The sequence below is a fragment of the Adiantum capillus-veneris genome, chromosome 30 (assembly GCF_014529385.1).
Source record: "Adiantum capillus-veneris isolate H3 chromosome 30, ASM1452938v2, whole genome shotgun sequence".
Taxonomy (NCBI): domain Eukaryota; kingdom Viridiplantae; phylum Streptophyta; class Polypodiopsida; order Polypodiales; family Pteridaceae; genus Adiantum; species Adiantum capillus-veneris.
The window spans coordinates 34,736,901-34,751,985 of NC_140960.1; the positions used below are offsets into that span (position 1 = coordinate 34,736,901).

Sequence of the window (15,085 nt, forward strand, 5' to 3'; positions counted from 1 at the left end):
TCGAGGATACATATGACACGATAGACACACGGAGGCAATCTCTATAGCTTGTCAGGCTGAGACCATCTATACATAAACACTCTAGAAGGCCAACTTAACCAAAATCAGGAATCTCACTGCACTCAACTACACCACCCAATCCACATACACACAAACTGAAGGAAACTCACCAAACCATACCAAAATTGTACAAATCTTAAGGAACACCATCTCTTACAAATGACGTTTTTAACCATAATCCGTATCATTTCATAACTCTCAAAAAGTAAGACTTTTTGTGGGAAAAGTGATTTATGTCGTACTGTTGACCCATGGGTCAAAACTCCTCCCCTCCGAATTCGTGTCATCCCTAACATGACTTGATTGTCAATGTTGATGAGGTCTTTGTTTTTGTTTTTTGATTTTGTGTGCTCCATTGTTTGTACATTTGTCAAACCACAACAAGAACTATGATCCATGAAAATCATAATCGATGCTGAACTTTAGGTCCTTCACATCCAAGCCCCGAGCTACAACATTTGTTGTTGTCATTATAGGGCTATTAATAGATCTAAATTCAAAAAGAACCCAATCTCGTTCACCTTGACTCTTATCACCATGGATAAATAAATTTGCAAATCCATCCATTCAAAGTTTTCTAGTAACGTGATCACAACCTCTTTTTGTTTGCATAAATACGACCACTTTACTTCCATCCCTCACATGCTCCAATAAATCTGCCATCCGTAGAAACAACTTCTACAATCTATGGAATTGAATGATTGGATTTCACATCTTGTGAACCAATGACACTTTTGTAAGGATTCTGCAAAAATCATTTGGCTAAACCTTCGACTTCTTTAGGTCAAGTTGTACTCCAATACAGAGTTTGTATGTCAGGCTGAATCTGGGAGATGATTTTTTTGATTTGAGGTTCAAAACCCACGTCCATTGTTCGATCCGCCTCATCAAGGCAAGATATGTAACCCTATGAAGGTTGGTTTGTCTACCATTGAGCATATCAATCAAGCAGCCGGCTGTGGCTATGACTATCTTTGCACCTTTTTGAAGATCCCTTATTTGAAAGTCCCTTTGGTGCAGCTCCGTAAACACATCTACTCTTTATCTTCAATGAAGCCCCAAACTTTGTTCCCTCTTGTTGTATTTGGACGGCTAGCTCTCTAGTGGGTGCTAAGATGAGTTTAATCAAACCATCACCTGGTGACAGTGGAACAATGGCTGGTAGTAGGTAGGCAAGTGTTTTCCCTGACCTGGTCACTACAAGCCCAATAAGGTCCCTTCCTGTCAAATCCATTAGCCAGCCCTGCACTTGGATTGCATTGGTTCTTTGAAACCAGCTCTAAGGATACCTCCAAGAACATAATTAGGAAAAGAAGCCTCGTCGAAGGAGCGAATGGGCTTGGGGATGTCATTACTCTCCGATACAATCTCTCATTTTCTTGGTAGGCAACCACATCTTTCACTGTCATGGATAGCACACTAGGATGCTCGACATAAAATCTCTTCTTAAATGGGGGAAGGCCTTGAAATCTCTCTAGAGAGATATCAACAACACCTCTTTTTTCTAGCAAGAAAAGTTGCTCTTCTGACAGGCTTCCACTCTCCCCAACCTTGAATACCAGAACCAGAGTCAAATTTTGTCAACCCAAAAAGGGCCACACTTTTTCTTTATTTTTTTTCTTTCTTTTGCAGCTCCCTGATCCCCAGACAGAGCCCTCAAAATCACTTTCGCGCTCTTGGAATGACGAAGGATCGCCCCATATATCATCATAACCATTCATCTTTTGAGATTCTCTCATTACTTTTTTGTCTGCTCTTCTTCCTTGGGGACTTCTTTGTTTCCTGCATCAAGGTGATCAAAGTCGAATTTGCCACTGTTAGCTTTTGTGTGCTGTGTAAATCATCATACTGCTTCTACTTGTTACTTGACTTAATTAAAGCCTGACAAACCCCAGTTAATTCCCCAAGCTAGTAACTTGCTTCAAAAAGGGCTTATCCAAAATCGTTCGTGATAGATGACCATCTATGAGTTATGATCGTACATTTGTCCCCAAAACTCATATTCATGATGTACAAGGTATGTAGATGGCTATCATGGCTGATATTTGAAAAATTGCCTCTCTGGCTAGTGGGTAGACTTCTATCCTTTTTTCAATTTTTCTTTAGCCTTAGCTTGTATTCTCTATTCATAGCCTACTGACAAAGTTTGGCTTGATTTGGACTTGTATTTGGCTTTCTAAGCCTAAAATGAGGAAATTATGAACCGAGGGAAAGAACTTTTAGAGAAAGGTCTCATCCAACCCAATACATCACCTTATTGTTCACCAGTGTTGTTGGTTTAAAAGAAAGGTGCATCTTGGAGAATATGCATCGACTATAGAGCTCTCTACAACAAGTTTCCAATACCCAAGATTAATGACATATTGGACATGCTACAGGGTTCTACATGTTTCCGTAGAATCATCGTAAAAATTGGATATCATCTCCTTTAGATTGTACCAGTATTTGGCGATGCCTTTTGGTCTCACAAATGCTCCTGCAACATTCAACTGGATGAGGAATAGGCTTTTTAGGCACCTTTTTCAACGACGACATCGTATTCTCTAAGAATGACGAGAGAGCATCGACACCATCTGTTACAGTTTTTTCAAGCACTCCGGTAGCATGGGTTGGTGGTTAATGGTGATCCGAGCCTATCACAATTTTTTGTTTATCATATTTTGTTGGTTTTCCTTGCTTCTAGAGGATTACAATAAAAGAAAGAGTGAGAACAACCTCTTGGAAAAATTAAAAAAAATGATTTGATAGGAATTTTTTCTTGACTAGTACACCGGAGGTGAAAGGTAGAGGGAGAACCTAGTGGTAAAGGGCACGAAAAATATGTAAATGTGAAAAGAAAAGATATGATGTGGTTGTGGAGCCATGCACCCATGATTCAAGGGTCATGAGTGGCTCATATCATCATGGCTTTGGAGCCATATGATGATTCAAACAAATGGGACCCAAGTGGAAGACTTGGTAAAGGAAGGAACCAGACACATGATTTTGCTGAATTTTTAAAAAATACTTCCACTCCGATCCAAGAAAAGTTGTCTTCATCAAAGTTGTAGCTGATGACCTGGAGATTCTGGCCATATTTTTTTAATAATTTTTGCATCTACGGTCTAGGAGATATGGCCAAAATGGCGGACGCCAGTTTTTTCAACTGTGGTGGAGACCACCCCCTCTACCTTTACACACACACACCCTTCCTTTTCCACATTGAGACCTTCTCTAAAAATCATCCATTAGTCTTCTCACCCTCCTCTCCTTTCTCCTCTCTCTCAAGCTCTAATCACCTCTCAAGTCATGCTTAATCTTGTTGTAATTCATAAGTTCTCATTCAACCCCTTTCTATTATTACTAGATATGTATTGATTTTATGTAGATTCTTTACATTTTAAAATAAGGAAGCTCTTGGACTCAAGCTATGGAGGAAGGAGTGAAGACAACACAAGTGATGATGGAGCTAATTGGTCAACAAATTACTTGGAAGGAGCTTCTTCATTGGTTGAATGTCCCTAATCAAGCTTCATTTGTACAAATTACACTTGGATCTTAACCTCACTCCTAATCACTCTCTTTCCTATATAAAGAGGCTTTCCCCTTTGTAATTTCAAGCCTCCCTCAGCCCCATTGAGTCTTTGTATCACTCACCATGAGCCCATAAGCTCATTCATTCACTCTATTCTTGCACATTCTAGAGTGCAAATTGTTTCATGCTAGTAACCTCTCCTCCTCTTACTTATGTTAATTAAGAGAAATCTTTTATATGTGTGTGAGAGTGCTTGATGTGATCTTGGCTAATCCTTGAGTGGTTGTTTGGTAATCTACATGACTATTTGTGTTGGGAGTGTTTGAAGTCATCCATTCCTTGTACACACACTAAGGTTAATGCTTCATTCATAGTGATCTCTCTCTCTCTCTCTCTCTCTCTCTCTCTCTCTCTCTCTCTCTCTCTCTTTGTGTAGCGGTCCTAGCCCACGCTTCCAAGACTAGGTGGTGCCCTTATCTCATTTCCCTTGTGGCGCAATGGAGTTTGTTTTGGTGTAGAGGCCGCCATTCCAAATTTCCTTCGTCATAAATTGGTGCCCCCACTGAGGAGTTGTCAAGCAGTGCTCTGTCAATCCTATGAAGGAAGATCCATCAAATTCTCCGAGACTTCCACTATGGTCTCCCCAAGAAGCTCGAGAAAATAAGCGTCTTTATCGACAAACGGCACGTATGCGGGTAAAGAGAGTTAACTACACACACCCTTCTTTGCTTCAAGGAAAATCTTGTAGTCATCAAGTCCCTAGGTCAAAAAATTGTGTTGAGTGCTTTGTGGCTAGTGTGAAGACACTTCCTTTGAAGCCTCGACTTCAGGTGGTGAAAGCACTCTCAAACTTGGGAATTAACAAGTTTTTGGAGGGGGAGCTACACATCAATGGGGTGCGGTATTGGCAAGAGGCTACATATGGTGATGCACTCCAACTACTACTAGCAAGAAGGCTCAAGGTGGTTGAGAGGGTAGCCATCGAACCCTATGAACTCTACAAAGCTGAAGATGGTCACACCAAAGCTAGGCTAATCACTGGTGAGCAAATTCTTCGTATCTCTCAAATGGTGGGATCCAAGAGAGCTCAACTTCAATGAAGTGCTTCATGGAAGTTTGTATTTAATGCACCAATGAATAATCCCATTTTCTACAACTTTCAATCAGTTCAGAATATTAGGGTGAATGTGCGCATTGATAGTAAGATTTTTTTCCAACAAAGATTGGTCTTCTATTTTGGAGCTGAGAGGTTGAGAGAGATATTGTTGTCCCCTGACCCTATAATATTTCCTATTTTGGAGTATAATGTATCTTTTGATGTTCACATCTTCATCTTGCTTTAAGCATACTCCATGAATCATAGGGAGTTATATGGACCTTTCCAACCTCTTGCTAGACAAACTGTGCATATAATAGCTAGCACAAAGCTTAGGTTCCAAAACATCATAAGGGACTTACTAGGCCCTCGTCGTCTAGCTGAGATTAATGCATCTATCAATCCATTTATTCTACCCTTAATAAGATATGATTTGGGCCTAGACGTTTTCATCTTTGTGCTGTATTGAGAGGAAGGCAATCCACTTTTATGATGGCTTTCCCAAATTTTTTTGGGCGTAGTGGGGAAAATGCTGGGGATTTTTTGGATAACTTGGAGATGGCTTTCCTTGTCTCTGGGAGGGATGACGAAGCATTGAAATTGAGAGCTTTTCCTTTGGTGCTCAAAGAAGAAGCTAGGGTATGGTTCCAGGCTCTAGATCCAACCCAAAGAATTGATTGGGAGGGATTGAAGGTGGCTTTCCTACGAAGATTTCAACGAGCCAATTCGGCAGAAGAACTATGGCAACGGCTTCTGGCCCTTCATCAAGTTGACCCTCATGGTTATGCAACCTATGAGGAAGGTTTTCTGAAACTTTGGGGGCAATGGTCAGACTCACTAAACCCTGGTGAGCGAGCTCCCAATTGCCTCCAAAAGGATCGATTTATCTCAGGTTTGTACCCCTTGCTAAGGGAGAAGGTAAAGAGGAAATTTCCAAATGCTTTTGAAGATGCCTTAAGAATTGCTAGGAAAAGAATAGAAAGATTCTCTATCAAGCCCAAGCTGGCCAGCTAGCTTTGGGAGGCAATATCACAACTATGGAAGCTTCTCACATACCTCCAAATGTGCCTAATGCACCAGACCTCAATAGAGGTCAACAAGAAGATATGCTCCAACAAATAAACAATCTCACAAACCAGCTAGAGGGGTTGAGAGTAAATCTTGTGCAGGGTGCAAGAAGGCCTATTGAGGGAAATGGTGGGAATCGGCCACCAATGTGACGTCAAGCAAGGGAAATGTTGTGTTACAATTGTGGGGAAAATGGCCACGGCATGTATAATTGCCCTCATCCCAGAAGATATGACTACCCTGTCAGAGGTCCTCGACAAAAAGTAAGTCCTCCCCGTGCTAGAGCTCAAGCACAAGAGCAACCGCAACCTCAAATTTTGCAGCCACCTCGTGCTCAAGCTCAAGCCCCTGCTACTCAACCAAATGTGAGCATCATAAGGATGGAGGAGGTCCTCAAGGGCAGAAGCAACCAGGAAGAAATAGCTAAAGGGAAGATGAAGATAGATGAAGTGGCTACAATGCCTATCAAACGTGTGCGTGTCCAAGATGAAGTAGGTAAAGAAACAAGCAAGGATGCAAGCAATGAAGCAAGTACATATCGGGCAACTAAAGATGAAGCCAAGAAGAGAAAGACCCGTACTAGGTCTCAAATTGACATCTCTGATTTCCCTATGGGATCTCGGACACAACCTTATGACTTGACAGCTGATGTGAGTTCTCAAGGACCAAAGATTACTTGGCCACAACTACTTCATATCTCCCCAAAGCTTCGACGACAATGGTCAAAAATGGTGAGCACGAGGGCAAAGCGAAGTAAGCTAGTAAGTGTAATCAAAGCATATGGTCTCAAGGACATAGTGCCTTTGGTGGAGGCTCAAATCAAGGGACAACGGATTCCAAAAACTTACATTGACAGTGGAGCAGAGGTTTGTGTCATGACAGAAAAGCTAATGCATCAATTGGGTTTAGAGGTAATGGAATCATCAAACTTTAGGGCAAAAATGGCCAATAATGTCTCTGTCACTTGTGTGGGTGTAGTGAAAGCTTTGAGAGTTTCTGTTTTTGGAATCACTACAGAGGTTGATGCTTATGTGATGCCAGTAAAGGGAGAAGGATACCCCCTTATTTTAGGACGACCTTGGCTCATGGGTATAGGATCTAGGCAAGATTGGGCAACAGGAGACTTGGAGTTGAGGCCTCGCATGGGTGGCCATAGTCGGAAGGTGGTTTATAACCTAAAGAATGGGCGACAAGAGAACCTTGAACTAGAGACGTCAGCTGATGAGTGGAGCTCAAGTGGATGCTCCTCATCCATGGACGAGGAAGAGAGTTCAAGTGAAGAGAGTGATAGCACTCTCGAAGTCATGGGCGTCACCATAAAGGAAACTACCTCATCAGAAGACAACCCAAGGATAAAAATGGAGAATGTGTGGGATGCCAGCCTAGAGGAGATGTTATCCAAGGATATAAAGGAAGAAGAAAAGGAGGGTTATGTAAATGTTCTCAAGAAGCATGCATCATTGTTTATTTCTGATTACACTCACATTACAGGTGTCACTGCAGTGAAGCATCATATCCATCTAAAAGAAGGGAGCAAGCCAGTAGTACAAAAACTAAGAAGATTAGGAGTTGTGCAACAAAATGCACTGTTGTCTGAGGTGAAGAGACTCTTAGAAGCAGGATTCATATACCCAGTAGAAGATTCAGAATGGGTCTCCCCAGTAGTGGTGAGGCCAAAGAAGAATGGTAAATGGCGAGTGTGCGTGGATTACAAGCCACTAAATGCTGCAACAAAGAGGGACCACTTCCCTCTCCCATTTCAAGATGAGATTCTAAATGAAGTAGCAGGCCATGAGAGATACACAGTGTGTGATGGCTACTCTGGCTACTTTCAAATACGCATTGCAGAGGAGGACCAGAAAAAGACTACTTTCATCACACCATGGGGATGTTTTGCATTTCGAGTCATGCCTTTTGGTCTCACCAACGCTCCAGCCACCTTTCAACGATTCATGAACATGGTCTTCCAACCTTACTTTGGTAAGTCCATAAGGGTTTTCATAGATGACTTTTGTATTTACAGCTCCAAAAGTATGCATCTCGGCAAGATTGATGAAGGATTTACTCGTTTAGCTAAGCTGGGTGGACAACTAAACAAGGACAAATGTCACATTGGGGAAAGCAAGGTTACACTATTAGGGCATGTAGTGTCCATTGATGGAATCGAGGTAGATCCTGAAAAGATAGAAACATTGCTAAATCTACCTTCCCCAACTTCCATCAAACAATTAATCTCCTTCTTGCAAAAGCTAAGATATTTGAGTAGATTCATACACTTACTCTCCCAAGTGATATTTCCTCTACAACAGCTGACTCGTCAAGAGACGCTTGTTTGGAGTGAAGAAAGTGAAGGGCATTTTAGAGAGATTAAAAAAATGTTAGGGTCACTCCCTGTAATCCTCTAACCTTGTTGGGAAGAAACATTCTTTGTAAACCCTAGTGTGGGAGAAGAGGCCATTGGTACTGCCCTCCTACAAAAAGATCCAAAAACATCCTTTATGAGGCCTGTGTATTTTGCTAGCCGCCTCATGGAAAACACAGAGAAGGCCTACACCCTGATGGAACAGCTAGTGTTAGCTCTCATGTTTGCGGTAACCAAATTTCGGCCATACTTGCTGCCGAAGAGGTTTGTAATTATCACTGTGGAGGATATGTTTCCCTATGCACTACAACATATGGAAATCTCTGACAAAATAGCAAAGTGGGTGGTGCGACTTCAAGAGTTTGATTATACAATACAGGTTGAAAGAACAACTCGAGCATGCTTAGCCGACATTTTAACAAACAAGTGCTATGAAAAAGTTTTCCATTTGAAGAGAAAGGAACTTCCACCACCTCCAGCTCCAGAGGCTTTGGTCAATGCTTATAGCCTCTACTTTGATGGAGCATACAAGAGAACCAAGGATAAGGTAGCTGCAGGCATCGTGGTATTATCTCCATTGGGAGAGAGGATCCATGGTGAAGGGATCACTCTAGAAGATGTCCACTCCAACAATGAAGCAGAATATCACGCTCTAATTCATGGCCTTTGTTGGTGCCTCGATAATTCAATTAAGAGATTAAACGCTTTTGGTGACTCCATGCTTTTGGTAAGGCAAATGCAAGGTACATGGGCTTGCAAAAATGCCCGTCTCTCTACTAAAATGAGAGAAGCAAAAGCTCTTATGAAGAGATTTAGGGAGGCACAAGTACATCATGTGCCAAGAGACCAGAACAAGGATGCAGACCACCTAGCATCATCAAAGTTAAATGAGTCAATAGTGGGAGCAGTGGCCATCAAACTTCCACTTCAGCAAGGCAAGGAGGACTTGGAAGATATTATGCACATTCTGGAGCAAGGAGAGGCTCCTAAACACTTGAATGCAGGGGAAAGGTGATGGTTAGCTAGGAAGGCTACCAGGTATCGCATAGTAAATGATGACTTGTATTGTCTTGGTAAGGATGGTGTGCTTAGGAGAGTGCCTTTGAAGAGTGAAATTGAAGAGATTTTAAAAGCTTGTCACGATGATATGTGCGGAGGTCACTTTGCACACGACGTCACTAGTAGAAAGGTTCTACAAGCTGGGTTTACTTGGCCAAGTCTTCATCGTGATGTCAAATACTGGTGTCACACATGTGATGAATGTCAGAAAGCAGGACCACGACGGCTCATAGCTGAACCTCAGAACCCAATAAAGGTATATGGGCCCTTTGAGAAGTGGGGAATTGATGCCATAGGGCCTCTACCACGCACTCAGTCAGGTAAAGAGTACATCATCATGGGAGTAGACTACATGACTAGATGGGCTGAGGCTATGCCAACCAATAGAATTACTGCTAAGGATGTGAGTCAGTTCATCTTTGACCATATCTGTTGCCGGTTTGGCACCCCTCTTGAAATACTATCTGATAGAGGACCAGGGTTTAGAGCAGACTTGGTAGGAGAACTCATGAAGAAGCTAAATATTCAGCATCAACACTCTACTCCTTACTACCCTCAGTGCAATGGTTTTGTGGAAAAGGTAAATGGAATCATTTGCAAAATTCTCACCAAACAGGTACATGCCAGGTGCCAAGAGTGGGACAAACACCTGAATGGAGCTCTATGGGCCTATAGAACCTCCTTCAAAACCACATTAGGGTACACACCCTTTCATTTGGTTTATGGAAAGGAGGCGCTTTTGCCCATTGAAGTGAAGTTAACAAGTCTTCGAATATTGGGTAGCCAGGTAGGCTCTCAAAAGGAGAAAGTACATCAAAGGATCATGGATCTAGAGAGGCTGCAATTGGATCGTGAAGAAGCCATCAACCACTATTCTCAAGAAGCAGAGAAGCACAGAGAAAAGTTCAACAAAAAGCTAGCATCCAAAGACATCAAAAAGGGATCTCTGGTGCTTCGATATGACAATCGCTTCGACACTCGTAAGGATGGAAAGTTTCTTTTCCGATGGGAAGGCCCGTTCTTGGTCACCAAAAAGTTCAAAAATGGCTCTTACAGACTTCAAGACATTGATGGTAAAGTGCACAAGACCAGGACAAATGGATGGCGTCTAAAGCCTTATCACATCAGGATAAGGTCAGCTCAAGATCAAAGAAAGTAGGCTAGAGGCATAAATACCCCTAGCCAGGTTTGGGGGGGCTATGATTCGAGCCTATCACAATTTTTTGTTTATCATATTTTGTTGGTTTTCCTTGCTTCTAGAGGATTACAATAAAAGAAAGAGTGAGAACAACCTCTTGGAAAAATTAAAAAAAATGATTTGATTGGAATTTTTTCTTGACTAGTTCACCGGAGGTGAAAGGTAGAGGGAGAACCTAGTGGTAAAGGGCACAAAAAATATGTAAATGTGAAAAGAAAAGATATGATGTGGTTGTGGAGCCATGCACCCATGATTCAAGGGTCATGAGTGGCTCATATCATCATGGCTTTGGAGCCATATGATGATTCAAACAAATGGGACCCAAGTGGAAGACTTGGTAAAGGAAGGAACCGGACACATGATTTTGCTGAATTTTTTAAAAATACTTCCACTCCGATCCAAGAAAAGTTATCTTCATCAAAGTTGTAGCTGATGACCTGGAGATTTTGGCCATATTTTTTTAATAATTTTTTCATCTACGGTCTAGGAGATATGGCCAAAATGGCGGACGCCAGTTTTTTCAACTGTGGTGGAGACCACCCCCTCTACCTTTACACACACACACCCTTCCTTTTCCACATTGAGACCTTCTCTAAAAATCAGCCATTAGTCTTCTCACCCTCCTCTCCTTTCTCCTCTCTCTCAAGCTCAAAAACCCATCAAAATTCCTCTTCTAATCACCTCTCAAGTCATGCTTAATCTTGTTGTAATTCATAAGTTCTCATTCAACCCCTTTCTATTATTACTAGATATGTATTGATTTTATGTAGATTCTTTACATTTTAAAATAAGGAAGCTCTTGGACTCAAGCTATGGAGGAAGGAGTGAAGACAACACAAGTGATGATGGAGCTAATTGGTCAACAAATTACTTGGAAGGAGCTTCTTCATTGGTTGAATGTCCCTAATCAAGCTTCATTTGTACAAATTACACTTGGATCTTAACCTCACTCCTAATCACTCTCTTTCCTATATAAAGAGGCCTTTCCCTTTGTAATTTCAAGCCTCCCTCAGCCCCATTGAGTCTTTGTATCACTCACCATGAGCCCATAAGCTCATTCATTCACTCTATTCTTGCACATTCTAGAGTGCAAATTGTTTCATGCTAGTAACCTCTCCTCCTCTTACTTATGTTAATTAAGAGAAATCTTTTATATGTGTGTGAGAGTGCTTGATGTGATCTTGGCTAATCCTTGAGTGGTTGTTTGGTAATCTACATGACTATTTGTGTTGGGAGTGTTTGAAGTCATCCATTCCTTGCACACACACTAAGGTTAATGCTTCATTCATAGTGATCTCTCTCTCTCTCTCTCTCTCTCTCTCTCTCTCTCTCTGTGTGTGTGTAGCGGTCCTAGCCCACACTTCCAAGACTAGGTGGTGCCCTTATCTCATTTCCCTTGTGGCGCAATGGAGTTTGTTTTGGTGTAGAGGCCGTCATTCCAAATTTCCTTCGTCAATGGGAAGAAGATTCATCTTTTGAGACAAATCGTCTCTGCAAACTCCGGAGGGTGTCAAAGTGGACCCGGCCAAGGTTGAGACCATTCGAGATTGGCAAGATTTGAAGAATGTGCACAAAGTTTGAAGCTAGTTTTCTTACTATTGGGGGTTCATTTGAAGATTTATGGAGATTACTTCTCCTTTACATGTTTTGACGTAGAAAGGGGTTCCTTTCACATAGGGACCATTTGAGATTGCAGCCTTCAAGACTCTCAAAGAAAAGTTGACAGCTGGTCCAACCTTAGTTTTGCCAGACTTGTAAAAATCATTTGAGGCATACTGTGATGTTTTTGGTCGCAGTCTGGGAGCGGTCTTAATGCAGGAGGGCCATGTTATAGCTTACGAGAGGAGAAAGTTTTCACAACTGGGATGGATTGCACAGATTTATAAGAAAGTAGTTTTCCATACTCTTACTCAATAGCGATACTTTTTACTCAAAGCCAATTTCAGAGTGTTCACTGATAATCAAAGTTTGAGATACTTTTTACTTTTTACTCAAAGCCAATTTCAGAGTGTTCACTGATAATCAAAGTTTGAGATACTTCTTGTCTCAGAAACAGCTTTCGGACAAGCAAATACAATGGGCAAAAATTTGTCATGATTTCATTTTCAAATTGTCCATGTGTAGGGAAAGAAAATTGTAGTGGCACACTCATTCTCTCGCAAGCCATTGGTCTGGCCATTTGGGCAATTCGTCACCATAGCTTTGAGGATATGATAGACCAGTACACCACGAATCCAGATTTTGTAGACATCTTTGACCGAGTACAGAGTGAGATAGTGGTTGCATGTTATTCCCTCAAGGAAGGCTATTTGATGCGGAAAAATTTGTTGTGCGTGACACAAGCATTGTGGAATAAGGTTTTGACAGAGTGCCATTGCCCACCTTTTTAGGGCCATCGTGGCATAGAGATCACCTTGAAAGGTATGGAACGATTCTTCTATTGGCGGAGCCTCAAAAAGGATGTGCACGAGTTTGTTTGCAATTGTTTGGTAGGCCAAAGGTCAAGTTCAACACGCATAAGGCACCAAGCCTTTTGCAACCTTACCTATACCTAGCCGACTTGGGAAAAGTATAGCAATGGGTTTCATTATTTTATCTTCCCAAGACTCAGAGTGGGAATGATGGCATTTGGACAGTCATCAACAAATTTAGCAAGCAAGCTCATTTTGTTCCGATCAAGAAAACTGTTAAGTCCGATCATTTGGCTAAGTTGTTTGTCTCACAAAATTTTGACTACATGGTATGCATGAGTCTATAGTTTCAAATAGAGATCCCCTTTTACCATTTTGTTTTGGAGGGCAATCAGGGAGAATATTGGTACATGGTTACAATTCTCATCCTCTTTCCACCCATAGAGAGATGGGCAAGCTCGGTGGTTTTGGACTTGTTAAAGTCATAGATCTTTGATCAGAAGGCTCAGTGGGAGAAGTATTTTCCTTTGATGGAGTTTGCCTATAACAACACAATACATACGTCTACGCGGAAGGCGCCATTTGAGATTGTCGAGGGTGCTAAGAAGGTTCCACCTATTCTAAGCACCAAGAATAAGATTTTTGAAGTTGATCAATAGTTCAAGATCTAGACATTGCTTTTGCTAGCTCTTGAGAAGTCTCAAGCAGGGCATAAGAAGGCAACGAACAAGCATCGACGTGACTTGCAGTTGCAGGAAGATGATTGAGCGCTTTTACGATTTGAGAAGGCATGCCTTTGGAAATAAAAGAGTAAGGGGTAAATTTTTCCAAACTTGAGTATGCCATACTATGGCCCTTTTGAGATTCAAGAGAAGATAAATGATGTATTCCTTTGACTCAAGTTACCAAATACTTGGAAGATTCATAATGTAGTTCATGTGAGTCTATTGAGACCTTTCAAAAGTGAGGTGTCAGTGGGACACAAAGCCAAAGGAGCCCTGAGGTGAAAGAGACAAAGGAGATTCTCATTCCAAAACAGATCCTAGTTTACAAGGAAAGGAAAGATGATACGCTGGTATTTAGTCAAGTTTCAGAACTATCCGGCCTTGGACCCAAAATGGATAGAAGAGGACCTGGCAGTCCTTGGATTTTGGAGCTTTACCTTGAACCTTTTGTCTAGCACCGACTATCCAAGAGTTACAAATGATCAGCTGGTTGAATGTGGTTTGGTGTGGACCGCACAAGAGGCGAGTTACTCCGCTCCTTTGTCGGAGATTACCCAAATGAATGGGAATTCCTAAAATGAATCTGTTATATGTTTTCTCTCATGTGTGTGGTGTTTGAGTGCATGTTTGATAGAGGAAATGACTGCAGCATTTGAACCTGAGAGGTGATGTGGATATGATAGTAACAAGATTTAGTTAACATATCCACAAGAAGTCAGTGCGGTCTTGATGTGATTGCTACATACGTTGTTCAATTTTAAAAGTTCAATTCCTACCAACTTATGGGACCCTATACAATGGGGCCTAAGGGACACAAGGGATTAAAAATTTGCGTGGAAGGGTGATGACGTTATGGGACCCTATACAATGGGGCCTAGGGGACACAAGGAATTAAAACTTTGCGTGGAACGTTGATGATGTGGTAGTTGTATGGACATTTGCAAATTACGCTGATTACATGGTAGTTGTACGAACGCCCGCGTTTTACGTTGCTGACATGGCTAGCCGTACGGATTTCCGCAAATTGCGATGGCTCTCTCTAGCGGTAGCTTTTGGCTCCAGATGCTTTTAGACTTGAAGCTTTTCATGTACTTTGCTTTGGAAGGCCCACGGCCTAGAAATTGATTCCCACGGCCTGAGTCTCAGGTAGATTATCTTGAGAGCGCTCCTGAGAAGAGAACACCCTAGGAAAGTCTACTTTGTGAGGCATTCATAATAAAGAAATATCGAAAGTGGTGCCAGCCTCTTTGGCTGCCGAAATTTGTCGTGCCGTGTCGTCTCTCTCATTTTTGTTCAATTTTTTCAGCTTTCTCATATTGTTATGGTAGATTCTTAGCTTGGGGTGTCCAAGTACTTGCAGTATTTGTTATCTGAGATACATACCGACCTTTCGTATATGTACTCCTCAAGCTCTTGATACCCACCTTTTACAACTCTATCAGTGCTTCTGTTTACTTAGTTTCTTTCTTTTTTTTCAAACCTTGTATCATTTTGGCCTTTAGAAGACGTTAATAGAACATTTCATTTCATTTCATCTCTCTCTCTCTCTCTCTATACATATATATATAGAGAGTATGTATGTATGTATGTAT

General features: G+C 41.6%; 1 pseudogene; it reads right to left on the minus strand.

Annotated features, from left to right (window-relative positions):
* Positions 1-447: 447 nt before the first annotated feature.
* On the minus strand, positions 448-1,781 carry LOC147417790 (DEAD-box ATP-dependent RNA helicase 20-like; annotated as a pseudogene).
* Positions 1,782-15,085: the final 13,304 nt, after the last annotated feature.